A 15,550-nucleotide genomic window follows, 5' to 3' on the forward strand; every position below is an offset into this window, starting at 1 on the left:
GAAGCAGTGTAGTTAACGTTAACAAGGAAGCTGTCGAGCAACGAGCTAACGGCTAATGCTAGGCCAAACTTGGTTCAGGCAGAAACATACATTCCCTCGGCAGAAAGGCAAGAGGGACCATAGCGAAACACGTAGCTAACGTTAACAAGGAAGCTGTCGAGCAACGAGCTAACGGCTAATGCTAGGCCCCGCTTGGTTCAGGCAGAGGCCTTAACAAGCTAACAGCAGAACAAACATACATTCCCTCGGCAGAAAGCAAGAGGGTTCATAGCGAAGCAGTGTAGCTAACGTTAACAAGGAAGCTGACGAGCTAACAAGCTAACGGCTAAAGCTAGGCCACGCTTGATTCGGGCAGGGCCTGAACAAGCGGTAAGCAGTGTAGCTAACGTTAACAAAGAGCAGACGAGCTAACAAGCTAACGGCTAATGCTATGCCACGCTTGCTTCGGCGGAGGCCTGAACAAGCAGTAATAATCCTTTGTTATAGAAGGAAATAACCGTCGTTTTAGGACGGGACAAGAATAAATATTCTTAAGTACGGGTTAATTCAACACTCGCCGGTGGGCGACTCCAATGCCACCGCTTTAGGCTAATGCGCGAAGAATAATAATACAAAGGCTGAGTTTCAACTTATCTGAATGTGATATCGCAGAGAGTGAAAAGAGGATGTTACTTCCGCCTCCGGGGGCTTATATAGCCTGGAGGCGGGTCACTCCGGTTTGAGTGACAGGCCCTTCCTACCTACGTTAGTACGGGAGCTGAAGTAGTTTCTCTGAATGATCGCCAGGGGGCGTCATTACCCAAGTGGGAGGTCATCCTGGAATCTTGACAGTAAACAAACGGTTGTGGACATACAAGGTTTCCACCCGACAACGACGAAATATAACTCATGTACAGTAATTGGCCCACTGGCTTGTCACTTGTCATGATCTGAAATGGCAAATCTTTGAGTAACAGCAGCAGCGCTATAGAGAGATCTCTCTCTATAGCGTGCAATGAGGGCCTCTCCAACTATTTTCCCGGGCTGAATCAGGGGCCCAGCACGTCCCTGGTGCTGTGCAGGGGCTCACATTTCTAAAAGGGCCTTTTTGTTAAAATATCGAAAATAGCAGACCTCCAAGCTCACAACGCGTCGCGCTGCGAAGCCTAATCAAGTCATTACTGGAGATGTGGAGTAACAGCATGGATTTCTACACAGAGAGGGCAATTCTTTCAACCTAAGATGCTGCATTCAAGTTCAGGAAAGTTTGGACAAGGCAATTCTCTTGAATGATGCCTTCAGGCATTTGCATTTCTTTCACCATAGTGAAAACTGCATTTATGGTCTGGAGAGGGCACTTTTTTCAGATAAGTAAAAGGGCAGGGGCTTAAGCCCCCTTTGATGTCTATGTGTGCACGTGCCTGGTGCTGTGTATACGTGCATCGCGTCCATCCATCCATGCGTGCATGTGTGTGTGTGTGTGTGTGTGTGTGTGTGTTTGTGTGAGGTGACTGATGCGCAGTCTTGTGGACCCGTTGGCCTGGCGCCCTCTCTGGGCCTCTCTCTCATTAGAGTGCAGCTGCAGCACATTAAGAGCAGATGAATTACTCATCTGTAGGGTGATGAGACCTAATCGTGTCTACGCTGCTCCTCAGGATGCCTTTTCTATCATAATCTTTGCCCGAGATCAGACAGAATTGTCAACTCGTTACACTCCATTTCCATCTCCAAGCCGACATTGCCTCCACTCTAACCGATTTCCGTGGGGGAGGCGCCGGGATTAGAGTTTCCCCAGCCATTCGCTAGAGACTGACATTTCCGCCTGAATCTAACGTAATTTTAAGTTGACACTGATGCGTAGCCAATGCCACCGCAATACATCCCCTTTGAATAAATGCCCTCGTAGCAGAGTACTGTTCAGAGTGCAAAGTAATTGGTACTTTTAATCAATTTAGAACATGCCTCCATAGCAGCATCTATCTTGTCTAATAGTCACCATTGTTGTTACAGTATTACTCCTCGGTTCCACCACACAGTACAGCTTGACAACGCTTGACAACGGCATTAGTCCCGCCCGTTGCGCTGATTGGCTAATTGTTAGTCCCCCCTGCGGCATTCATTATATAATGACTTTTTCAACCGAGAAGCTGCTGTTTCATGTTAAGATTGAGATCTGGCATCTCAGTGGAGTGGGTGGATTCAGAGGTCTGGAGGACCCAGGCAATCATGACCTCACAATCATAATCAAGTTCCTACACTTCAAACCATGTTTGGACTTGGCTCATAAACCCGCCTCATTTTCTTTGTGTCCTTTCAGAGCAGTTTCTTTGCTTATTTCTTATTTCCGCATACTGTATAACCTATTCATTGCCGTCTGGCACAACCTTGTACCTCAATATTTCAATGTGTTTCAATGTATAATTTCTTCATACAACAGTCTCACACAAAAGTAGCAAGTATACTAGTATCTCTACAAGCTCACTATTAGCTTGTAGAGCTGCTATTTTGGAAAATGTTGTATCAGTGGGTTTGATAAATTAGAGGTTTCACATCTACACTAGAGCACCCTGGATATCCATACATGGAGACGACTGGATCATCACCTAGATCTCCATATATGGAGCTGGTCAATACCTCTATCTCACAGACTCCATATATGGTGACCTGTTCTGACATTACAGTGATGACTCGACCAGCTCAGCAGAAGGGTATACATGCCAAAGCGCCCATGTGCACGCGTCCATGTGCACACGCACATGCATGTGCACGCGCCCATGTGCACGCATCCATGTGCTTCTCGCCCTTAGGGTGTCTTACTGGTAATATAGGACAATGGATTGCATTGGAACACAGGCTCATGTTCTGAAAGGTAACGGTTTTGGACATACAAGGTTTCCACTTGACAATGATGATAATGTAAATATTCTGCTTAAGCAAAAGAGGTGAGGGGTGCAGAGGTGGGTTTTCTCTGCACGGTGAATTTCACATGCAGGTTCACTTAATGCACCAGTGCCAGTTTAGAGCCATGATGTGAAACAGATAAACAGTGATTACCCTCACCGTAATAAATGGATGGGTAGCATGGCCATGTGAGCAGTTTTACTCACCATAGATCACAATTTGTAAGTGCCGTTAGCTTAGGTGCGCCGGAGCAGAGCACAGGCTAATTCGCTCTCATTGAATCAATAAGCTTTTATGTACTCATACTGTATGCGACATAAAAAATACGTAAAAAAAGAAAAAAAGAAAAAAGAATATAAAGCGGAAAACCCAACTTGCATGTAAATCTCTGTAATTTTCCTGTCTGGTACCTTGATGATATCAGCATCTTTGTTGTCCTATATATATTCAGTATGTGGCGGAGAGGACCTGAGGAATGAGATAATGGTACAATAGGTACTAGGCCTAGTGGCCTGATGAACCTATAACGTTTTGCCCATTTTATTTTCTTATCTTTGTGGCTATGCTGTTTCTTGTCATGTACATATTATCCACATCAGCTTTTTCAGTTCATTTGTGTAGGACAATGACACAGCTGTGTGGTTGATAGTCATCATCGCCCTGATAATGCAGATGTACTCGTTTATCATAATTGTGCATGTTTGCACATTCGTGATATTTCTGACATTTGGACGATCGATACATTGCCTCCCACTAACAATTATTACTGCATAGATTCACAATCAGGTTTTCGTGGTCCACGTCATTCTATACTGTATATATAGTTAGTCAAGGCAATCAATAGATACCGTACGTGTATAGCCTGGTATATCACCTTTTGCTGTGAACAACACAGTTTATTTAGCTGGGGGAAAGCTAGCACTACTGCACTGGCCAATCAGCCATATGAGGCAACAAAATACATGTTGAGCATGACTTTCATTATCCATGCAAGTACCATGGCATGATGTCCACTATTGTATGCTAAATTAGATGCATGCTTAATAGTATTACAGTTTCTCAGTCTACAATAGTCTCTTTTATCTAATTTAAATTGTAATATTCAGCGCTGTGATACTCCTTAGTTGATGTCAGTTGGGCATTGTTACCATGGTGGCGTGTGTTTAGTATCAGTGATGTCAGCATGCAGACAGACGGACGACGGACAGACATTCGCTAAATTAGAAGTTAGATAACAACTTTATTGAACCAATGTCTGATTTCAGTTATACAGTTCACTAAAATGGCAGTAGGCGAACATAGGCTATACCTGCATGGACATGCTTGCATGCTCGCTTTAATCCACTAATGGAATGACGAGATGTGCTCATGAGAATTCTAAAATGATCCACTTGTAGTTCCACCTTAGATCAACACCATATAAACACCTAATTTGTATCAATTTACTGGGATGATTCATACCATGTTCACACCTGTCTTATCAGGAATTCATCCCATGAATGTGAAGTGGATGTCTTCTGGATTCCATGAATTTTGATTTAATTTATTCCCCTTTTCTCCTACCTTTTTCTTTCGCTGATGAAAGGATTGGGTATCCTAAGTGTTGATGCCTCAATGATCAGAGCAATATGCCCTCCAGTACAGTACTATTTACTTTGCCTGTCCCTGGCGTGAATATCTAGTAATGGAAAGGGTCTATAAACCCTCTTTGATGTAGTTGACAACTTTAAGCCCATAATGAGGACGCTCATTTTTAGTTCATGCAAGAGCGTCAACTGAATTCAGCGATCTGAAGTCGTGATTGATATTATACAACGGTACAGTAAAATCCTCTGGGATGTGAAATGGACCCAAAACATTTCCAAGGAAACAAAACGGTTTACTATATTTTGTTGTATCGAAAGCAATGCAAAGTTGATCCCCTGTGATGCAGCTCATATACCTATTGCTTACATTCTTGCTTACTTATTTTTTAATTCAGACACATCTTGGTTCCAGTGCTCAGTGTGTAATGTGTACAAAATAAACAAAACAAACATTCTTTGTACCTTATCTTTTTGCTTCCAGTAGGCTTTGTTTATTTCCAACATGTAGCACATCATTTGTTGTTTGGTAATTCTTGAATTAGGGGAAATGCTGCATGAAAGTCTTTGTGCAATGTGAATATTCAAAAATAATCTCAAACAAGACAGAGCCATTAGACTTTGTTTGCCATGCAAGCTAATCAGGCTTTGTTTATTGAAAAATAGCGTCTTAATGTCTTATTCTCTTTGAAATAATGAACTGCAACAAGATGAAAACAAGTTAATTTCTTAATCCATTCCCCATTTCGCATTGCCCTATTACCCGTGAGTATTACTGAGTTATTTGTTCTTACATTTCCAGAAAAAACAACAAAAGATATTTTTGCTACTTTTCGATTTTTTCCTTGGTCATCTATTGGGTGGTTTATGTACTTTTGCCTTTGGAGTACTGTCGTTTGCCTACTATAACCCCCTCCCCCCCATCCCCCCCTTCCCCCAGCATTTTCTGCTTTATTCAGATAAGAGACTGTAGACAGGAAACCTAGGGCATAGAGAGAGAGAGAGGAGGCACACAAGGCATCACCAAAGGAATCAGATTAGAACTCGGGTCCTCAAAACTCGTGAAAACTCGTGTGAAGCTTGTTGTCAGTGCACTAACTGGTTGAGCTGCCAGGCACACGCTGACACTGGTGGGTTACTTTAGTTACGTACATTTGCATCTTTAAGACTGTGCTGGGGTTTATCTGAGCTGATTGAAATCCCACGTTTTTACCACCGCCCCATGTCTAATTGTGTCAAAGCTCATTGTTTGCCAAAACAATTCCCCTAAAATGTAACACATTTTATTTCAAAAGCAGCTCTTTATCTACTACAGAAACTGCATTTTCACCAATTCAATTCAGCATTGTAGGTGAAACTTTTGGTACAACTTAAGACTTAAGCCCTATTAATCAACTGCTGTTATATACGACTTGTCCCTTTAAAGAGGCATGAAACCCTACAGATTGTGTATATTTCTTCCGGTTCAGGTTAAAAACTACAGGAGGGTAAAACCTAATAACTCTATGGGTAAAACACACAGCTTTATAGTACACAGCAAAGCAACAATGCTGCAGCTATATATTACAATTAATAAGGGGTGTGTTAGAATTAGGTGTGCCAATGTGCAAGCATTGACAATACCGTTGACTACTGTCTATCCTGCCATGTTTTTACCCTTCATTAGTTTTTAACCTGTACTGGAAAGCAAACAAAAATATCGGCCTACGGTGTCATACCCCTTAAGTCATGCGTGCCTCCTGTCAGCACTTTGCCTGGGCCTTTGCCAGGCTGCTGAGTGGCTAGAATGGATTGCTGCTCTCTACCAGAACAGGACGATGTTCCCTCATAAAAAGCTCCTTGGTATTATGCGTTAAATTGTGTCTCCAGGTTTATGTCTGGAAAGTTCGTCTTTCATTAACCTTACATCACCATTTTTACGATGGTGGCTGTGCAGAGAGCAGGTTTGGCATGGAGCGACCAACGTCACGAACCCCGGTGGGTGTACAGGTGTTGTCCTCAAATTAAACGTGACTGTTCATATTCACTTGTTGCGCTGTCAGGGGAAGATTTGTTTTGTTTCCTTTTTCTTGTCAGTGCTTTTGGTTTTTGCAGCCTGCCTCATGTCTGCTCTGTCACCTGGTTGTTGGAGACGGTGGAGTATCTTTGCGCGCGCGTGTGTGTGTGTGTGTGTGTGTGTGTGTGTGTGTGTGTGTGTGTGTGTGTGTGTTTGTATCTGTATACACGCACGTGCATGTGTACAGTATGTGCACGCTCACACGTTGGTGGGGGGGCTTTTGGCTGATAAAAATAGCTCTCCTTTTTGCAGTGGCGTGTACTGTTAGTCAGTGTTGCTGTCAGAGTCTGTTTACGCCACAAACAGCCTTCCTCCTACAGCATAGGTCTGCGATCCTCATACTGTCACAAGCGATCGGCCGTCTGCGGCTCAATGGCCCGTTCTGCCGAACACACCGAGGGAGGGAGGGACATGACGTGGAAGGCCTGTGAGCACCGGCAGTCACTGTCATGCCAGGGCCTGACGCGGCTTAGCAAACAAGCCAAGGTAGAGGAGATGGATGGATGACGTGAACAGATTGTTACAGGGATAGTTGGGGAAGGTTGCTGACAGAAGATGCTGCAGATTGCTGTGGTCCTCGGAGGGCCGGCTTGAGTGGAACCACATTTGACTAACAGCCCCCGAGGCAGGTAGGGAAAGGGCCCTGTCATGGTCTATTACTGTATCTGCAGCACAACAGTTATGTAGCCTATCCAGCTGTGTCTGTCGTACACATGTGGGTTTGTGGAGGAGAAATACCTTCAAGTAGACACTATCTGTCGTAGATGGACGTACTGTAAATATGTACTGTAAATATGTATGTATTACGTACTGTATGTACAGTGCATAAGTGCCTATGTAAGTAAGAGTAATTGTACTCCATAGATTGTGAAATGCGTCATGCCTTGCTCTGAGTGGCGGCCCATGCTCTGTACGCATCTTTCTGCATGCATCTTGCTAAATAATTCACTCACTACAACATGGTACACTGCAAACAACACTTGTGGCAGGAAGCTGCGAACATCACATTGTCACATCGAGGCTTGCTGTGAATGTCACATCAAAGCATCATGCCCAACCCATGTGGGAAATGCTAACACTATCCACAGTGACTGACTGCAAAGGAACCTTTTGACATAGTCAGCTAGTAATCAACGATCAGGTGACTGTAGACAAAAGGAGATAACGTTATCAAGAATCAAGAGGGTTTATTTGTCACTATTCGTACAAGTATGCATGTGCGTGTGTGTGTGCGTGTGAATGTGCATGTTGTGTACTGTACGTGTCAGCTTGGATATGAACAGTTACTCCTAGGAAGTCTCAGAATCATTGCAGATACTGCCGTACCCACAGTAATTATGGTTGACTACATGCCCGCCGCTACCACGGGTCATGAAACCATTATGTAGAGACACTGGTGCTCTAAGCAGGGAGCAAAACTTTTCAATTACAGACAGAATGGTAACAGAAAACTTTTGGAAGGCTGAAAGGAAGATGGAGAATCCTCTTAAAATGCAATGGTACCACGGCTAAGCTATACCATTGCAAGTGGTGACATGCTTTTCACAATGTCTGAGTCAGTAGGAGAACAGTTTGATCACCAGTTGTCACCTGTTACCCATAATAATGATATTAATGACCAGGTTGTAAATGGTACGTATTTATATAGCGCTCTTATCCAAGGCTCTTAACAGAGATTGTGCATTACATTCACATGTATACACAGATGGTGGAGGAAACCATGCAAGGCACCAACCTGCTCATCAGGAGCAATTAGGTCAGCGTCTTGCTCAAGGACACTTTGACATTAACTCTGGGGGAGCCCGGGATCGAATTGGGAACCTTCCGGTTGCCAATCGGCCACTCTACCCCTGAGCAGCCCCTGTAATGCAGGCAAATAAATAATTGGCATATAAATGTTATTGATATTAATGCAACCGTATAGTTTGAATAAAAAACAAAGCTTGGTGTTTAATACAACAAGCAACTTACAAGGATCTCAGGAATGTGGATTTGAATTCATGTAGCCAGTCTGTGAAATCAGTCATCTATGATATCAGTTCACTATGATGACTCTTTAGCACCTTTTCAGCAGGCTCACAGCACCATTGACTTCCAATTAAAGTTAAATATTTCAAAAAATATAAAACATTAATAGGAAGAAAAAATATGTGGAGGGAATTTCTTGGCCTATTGGTAATGTATTGTACATTGTTTTTCACTGATCATTCCTCATTCGATCGGTTTACGGCAGAGGTCTTCAACAGGGGGTCCGGGACCCCTAGGGGGTCCTCAGAGTAACTACAGGGGGTCCTTCAAACCTTTGAGTGATAGAAAAAAAATCTCCATTTTTATATGAACCACTTGAAACCTATGGTGTCCATATTCTGAGAACTTTAGCCAAAAATAGCCGATCTACAAGCTCACAACGCCTCGTGCTGTGAGCCAGTGCGAGGCGTTGTGAGCTTGTAGATTGCTATTTTTGGCAAATAGCTTTGGTGTAGAGGGGAAAAAGAGCACACTAAGTACAGAGTGAAAGATCAAGTTCATTAAGTATTGACGGTTTAAGTGGTTAAATATCTGAAAACACACATTGACATGAAACCACCTTATGCTGTCAAACGATGAAACTATATGGAATCTATGAATTGGTTGTGGGGGTCACGGCTTCATCTCTCTCAGGGATCCTTGGCCTGAAAACGTTGAAGACCCCTGGTTTGTGGGATTAGCTCCGGACAGTCACAGTCAGACACACTTGACCCATGCCAGATTAATCAAGGTGCTTGAGGTGCTGAAGCACAGGGCACCAACCACAGGGGGGCACCATTCTCAAGCATGTAATGCCTGTAATGACCTACTCTGAGATCGATTGCTTATGCCTTCCTGCTATGATACACAAACCTGCAGAGCTGAAGACGTCTGTGTTGTTTCATACACTTTTCTCCCGTTTCAGGTAAATATGTGGAGAAATGTTATCCCATGGATACGATACATAATGTTTCCTGCTATTGCTCTGCACTCTGTTTTATGTGCTTTGAAGAGGAAATTACAGTGTTTTCTCACTGTAACCACAAAAAAAATCACATGAGCTAAGCTAAGCTAACATTGCTGTCTTTAATGACTGGTTACACTTGAAAAGGGGATTCGAGGAAACATTTGGTGGATAGGCCTACTAGTATGCATGCACAACTCTAAAAGAACTGGCGCTTTCTTGTGTTGGAGCGCCTCAGTGCGGCTGCAGAGTTAAGGTGCTATCTATGGCCAGAGACCACACTACTAACTTGTCATTATGCTAATGCATGGACAGAAGATAAGAAATGCGAAACATTGTAATGAGTTTGAGTTCAAAAGTAGTAATAATTCATGGTGAGAGCTAAAAGTGTTGTGTTGATACAAAGTGCAATGAATGAAAACAGTTTAAATGGTTAATATGAATGCTTACCTACAGTGCCTTGGGGTTCTGAAATGGAAGCAACTGTATTTATACACACTTACCTGGTTCTGGTCTGTAATGATAATACGTACCTGTTGTTCTGTGATGGTGAAGATAAAATACGTATTTGTTGTAATTGATTCAAACAAACCTTTGAATGAGAGAAGATGTCTCTGTTGTTTCATACACCATCTTCGGGCAGATTCTACACTACTATTGTCATTTTATTTTATTTATAATTTGAGCTTGACTGTGACACATAGCTACCTGACTGACGAAATGAGAGTGCTGTTGAAACAGACGTGGTATGTTGTTGGTAGGGGGAGGTCAGGGCTGGTAGCTACTGGACTGTAGAAATTGTAGCTACCTGATACTCTATGCTGGTGAAGAAGGGGGGAAAAAAGAAAACAGACAGGGGGGGGGGGCTCCAAGCACAGGGCACCATGAAAGGGTGCTTCAAAAGGCCAGCCAGCCTGCCTGCCCTGAAGTTGTGGGTCTCAATGTGAAATGTTAGGTAAGGGCTAGTCTAACCTAACACGGACAGTCTATGCTGGCAGATGGGCGGGGATACACCACCCGATACACAGCCCGGCAAATCTCACCGGGAGTCTCCGGCCAATAGCATGTGTTCTCCTCCCCCCTCTGCTCAGCGCAGAGGAGCGACACCCCTCTGCACTCTGATTGGTTATAGGAAAATTCTACACTTCCTACATCAGTGATTTTAACGCGATAGCCCAGGCTTTATTTTTCTACCGATCGCCAAATAAAGGCTGGGTTTCCAAGGCTAGGGAAGGGCTGATTGATTGGGCACAGATGAAAATTGGTTCATTTTAAATAATGATAATAGATGATTACCTTTCTACTTATATTGATCCCAAATGAATGTCCATGGGGTCTATTAGGCAGAAATGCCCCTGTCGTCCAGTTTCCCCAGCAGACCCCAGCAGCCCTCATAGCATAGAGTGGAGCCCATAAGCCTATTGCTACTTGAGCAAATTGTTGTGGTCAATAGTTTTTTCTTGAATCTGTTGTCTATTGTACACACAATCCATGCCTTGGTTGTCCCACATGAGCCGCTGTAGTCTTTGCCAAGTCCCTGAAAAGACACGCTGTGATTGGCCAGTACATTCACTTTGATTGGCAGTTGTGTCGAATGCTCAACCCAAAACATGATTTACACTCGTAACAAATGAGCCTAGATGTTATTTAGTAGGGCGGAGTAGGAGCAACTACTTACTGTCACAATGGGCCCGATTCATCAAGCACTTTACGTCCAAATTTCGCCCATATTTTGATCTTACCGGCATTTAGGACATTTCCCAAGTTAGGGGTCAGATTCAACAATGTTTTTTTACTGGGATTTTGAAGGTAAGACAGAAATATAAGCCAGATTTAGTCACTTTATTTATGACCAGATTGATTATTCGGATGTAGGAGGCAGCAGGATGTTACGTTATTGAAAACGAGTGCTTCCCAACTAGAACACCTGCACGGAATTTATTGACAGAATATAGCTCACATATACAGTATGTCTACAGTGGATGTTTTATGAATCAAAAACTTGAAAGATACAAAGAGGATAACCCAATCTATCTGTACAGCTGCAATATTGATGAGTTTAACGTTGTTTAGGACAAGGACAGATAGAACTTTTTGGTGTCAATGAATGGGCTCTTAAGGGTTGGTATTGCAACTTAGATGCCTGATAGCATTATAGCATCTACCGTAAGTTGCGGCTAGGTTAGGTTAGGTTCAGAAACGCAACAGCCCAAAGCCATGTGGTATGACTGTATAGTCTACCTCTGACTGGAGTTGTAGTGAGAACTGCAAAAACCACATGCAGGAAACTGATCTGTGCATCTTTAAAAAAAAAAGAGAGAGAGAAAAACCCAATCAATCCCATTTCATTTGGCATTTTCTAATAAAAACATATTGGAAAGTCGCCAATCCAGTTTGACCTTTACCCCTCTAATGGCCCCTGCATATAGAACAGAGGAAATTCCCACATTTTGGTCAATAGGCAGATCTTTACTTTATTGATTCTGGGTTCCCAGCGTTTGCTCTATGACAGTCAAGCGAGGAGAAGTGAAACTTTATCTGGACTTGAGTGGGCTCATTGTCAGTGCTATCATTATTATGGCTCATTCAGGATCCATCGTACGAAGGCGTTGCAGACCGAAAATAGCCGATCTGTAAGCTCGCAACGCATTGCATACGCAATGTGCTGTGAGCTTATTGATCGACTATCTTTGGTCCGCGACACCGTCCTAGAATGAGGTAACAATTGGGATTTATAATCAGTGATTGTATTTCTTCAGCCAGATGAGCACATCTCACTGATCCATGAAGTGGCCGTTCAAGTATCACTCCATGAATAGCAGGCTGATCAAGCAGAGGCTGTCGTCATAGCAACTACCAGGGGAACACAGGTAAGGGCATGGATGATTGCCTGAACTGAAGAGAGCTTGATGAGAGGATGGGACCCACTGTACAATCACATCACATTATGGAAACACACACATATCTGACACCGTAACACTTTGGATGAAGGAGCGGCGATTCCTAAACGGATGTGGTTTCTCTGGTCTACCAAGCAAATATCCCTCTGCTTTTGGACAGTTCTATATGAAACCTCAGGAATTAAGAGTTCCTTAACTTAAGAGTCGATCGTGTGTGTGTGTCTGCAGCCTGTGTGCACACAGCCGCACACACGTACTTGTGCGCGCACACACAAGCTGCAGATGAATTGCCCTTCTTGGGCTGAATAAAGTGGTCTGAATCGGTATCTTCCTTGTTGGAATAGTTTCCATTTTCTATATCTGAATACCCTGCAGTATACTGTAGCTCAAATAACTTCGCTGAATTAGTTCTTAACAGCTTCCCCTCTGCAAGACCTAGGACACAATGTTAGATTACCACCAAGCAGGGCATTAACCTTGTTCAGGGTTCTCCTCTAGACTGTGAATCATGACGACGCTGCTTCGTGTAAGATTATGGCTCTAATAGTCCTCCACAGATGCCCCATTATCGATTCTTGCACGGAGCCAATAGTCAGCTTAATCTACCAAGCCACTGGAGCAAAACCGACATCATCCAGCCGTGGCCCCCCTTCCCGGGCATGGCTCACAGAGATAAATGCCCTCCTCAAACAAAGCAGATTATTTTTGGGCTTTACCCCGCGCTGACGGATTAATTGTAGCTAATAAAAATCCCCTTGCCTCTTTCTATTGACCGAGTATACAATGGGTAGAGATGGAGGGTTGTTTGTGTGCATGTACAGTAGGCAATGGCCTGTGTGAGTCTCCACATACTCAGGCGCCACTCCATTGGAGCTCTTCTCTTATTGTGAGAGGCCCTGTGTGAGGTTGTGTGACCACATTGTAGTGTCAGGTGTTGTCTGTGTGAACTGTGAATGCTGTGCTATGGTCACTTTAGTTATTTGCAGCAAGGCAGGATGTCAGTGGATAGAGAGCAGCACGGCTGCAGAAGGGTGCGAAAGAATAGTGCTTGTAATAGGAGGTGGAAAGTGTCTTTCTTATATTGGGGTGTCACCCTCATTAGAAGCACCAAAGAATTTACCATTTCCCCCCCTCCTTTTCCCCTTTGCACAAAATCTCTTTGTGGAAAATAGCTGATCTACAAGTTCACTGTGAACATGTACACATTTTTGAGCACAGCAATGCTGTTTTATTGAACCCAAGTAGTCTATTGGTTCTGATCTCTTTAGTCGTTTTATCCATGATTAATAATTACACCACAAAATCATGTTATTTTATTATTATTATATTTTAACTTCACATAATGTATTTCACAAATATATTAATACTGAATGACTGTATGTAGTGCATGTCTGTCTACTTGAACAGAAATGTTTCTTTGTTATAAGCATACCTCTACGCTAACACTGCTAAGGAGATTTAATCTTTTCCATTGTAGATGGCCCTACCATTAAAGTATTGACAATACTATCATCCAATTAGTAGTTTAATTTATTCATTGATTTTGCATTGCAAATATCTTAACCTCACATTTCCATGTAAATAAAAAGGGTTACATTGATAAAATCTCCCCATCAATGAATCAGTTCGAGATCCTTTAAGTGAAATGAATATTAACACAACCATTTCTATTCTAAGCATGCAACCACTTCAAATTATGCAACTAACAAGTACATAGCAAATGCATACAATGATAAATACACACACCCAGAAGTGCTCATGCATATTAATTTCACCCCACTGGGCATTATTACTAGTCCATATATTTATGTGGAAGAGATAATGCTATAATGTGTTAGTCATACAATTTTCAGTTTTGTGCGTTTGTCTGCAGCAGAAATCCATATTTAAATGTCTCTACTGTACAATATGTATAGCATATTGTTGCTGTAGGGCAACAGTCCTCCATATCGAAACCTCATATCTCATTTTTTTTTTCCATAAATGAATGTCCTACTTTATCGTACAATAGTGTCGCACAAAAGGAATGAAAATAGTTGATCTAACTCATGTGTTGTGAGCGTATACAGTAGGTACAGTATGCTATTTTGGATTCTTTTTTTGGGGGGGTTATATTAAAACAATGATTTAATTTTTCGTTTTTTCTAATATATAGTATATATTTTTAAGTGAAAGTGGTTTTGTGTGTCTGGGTTTATATTAAAACAATGAAAAGTATTAACAAGAGTTGAGTGACTAAATAGTAATGGATCCACTGGAACACAGGTTCTTTTCTTTTTCTTTTTTTTCCCCTCATTTCCTGAAAAGTAACAGTTTTGGACATGGAGAAGGTTTCCACCTGACAGCAACGATAATAGTGAAAATAATGTATTGCCAAAATATTCAATTATTCCCTCCTTTACAATAACGCCATTTGGACAAGTGGATGAGATTAAATGCTTAAAACAGCTCACCACAAGGCTACATCATAAGGCCTCAAAGCCCAGTTAAGTAATGAGATGTGAAGGGTAAATGAGGTGTAGGTGACGCAGGACTCCCTGTTCAAGGGATATCTATTTTTATCATCCACACTTCCTTTGACTTTAAATTCATCTGTACTCTACTGTACCCTGGTATGAAGGCAGGAGAATAATCAGGTCGTGGAGGTTTAGATTCTATCATACGAGATCAGACGTCAATTCAGTTGGCCAATAGCTTCCATGAGACATCAGACTGCTGGCTGTTTTATAGTTTAAAATACTTTTTAAGACAAGGCTGATGCACAGTGCACACCTCAAAGGTTGGTGACAGGTGCAGCATAGGACAAAAAATGCATATATTCAAAAAGGGGATCTCTGATAATAAAATCAAAGAAAAGGACCCGCACACTGTCAAGAACTTGCAAAAAGAAAAGTAGCTTTATTTCAATGTTTCGAATGAGTACAATACAAAACAAAAGCACTTAAATCACTCAGTAATAAATAATACTCATAATCATAATCTTACCCTTATTTAGCCAGAACTGTCGTGTGGAAGCATGTCAGTAAATCTTTTAAATCTTGAGGACTTGCAGACCTGTGTTTGTCTATTTAAGAGAGACTGAGGGAGAGGAGAGACAGAGCTTGAAGAAGGCTCTTCACAATAGCAGTGGAAATAAATGCTTGCTTGTGACTTGGACCTA

Source organism: Nannobrachium achirus (genome assembly GCF_963921795.1).
Source record: "Nannobrachium achirus genome assembly, chromosome: 2".
NCBI classification, from domain to species: domain Eukaryota; kingdom Metazoa; phylum Chordata; class Actinopteri; order Myctophiformes; family Myctophidae; genus Nannobrachium; species Nannobrachium achirus.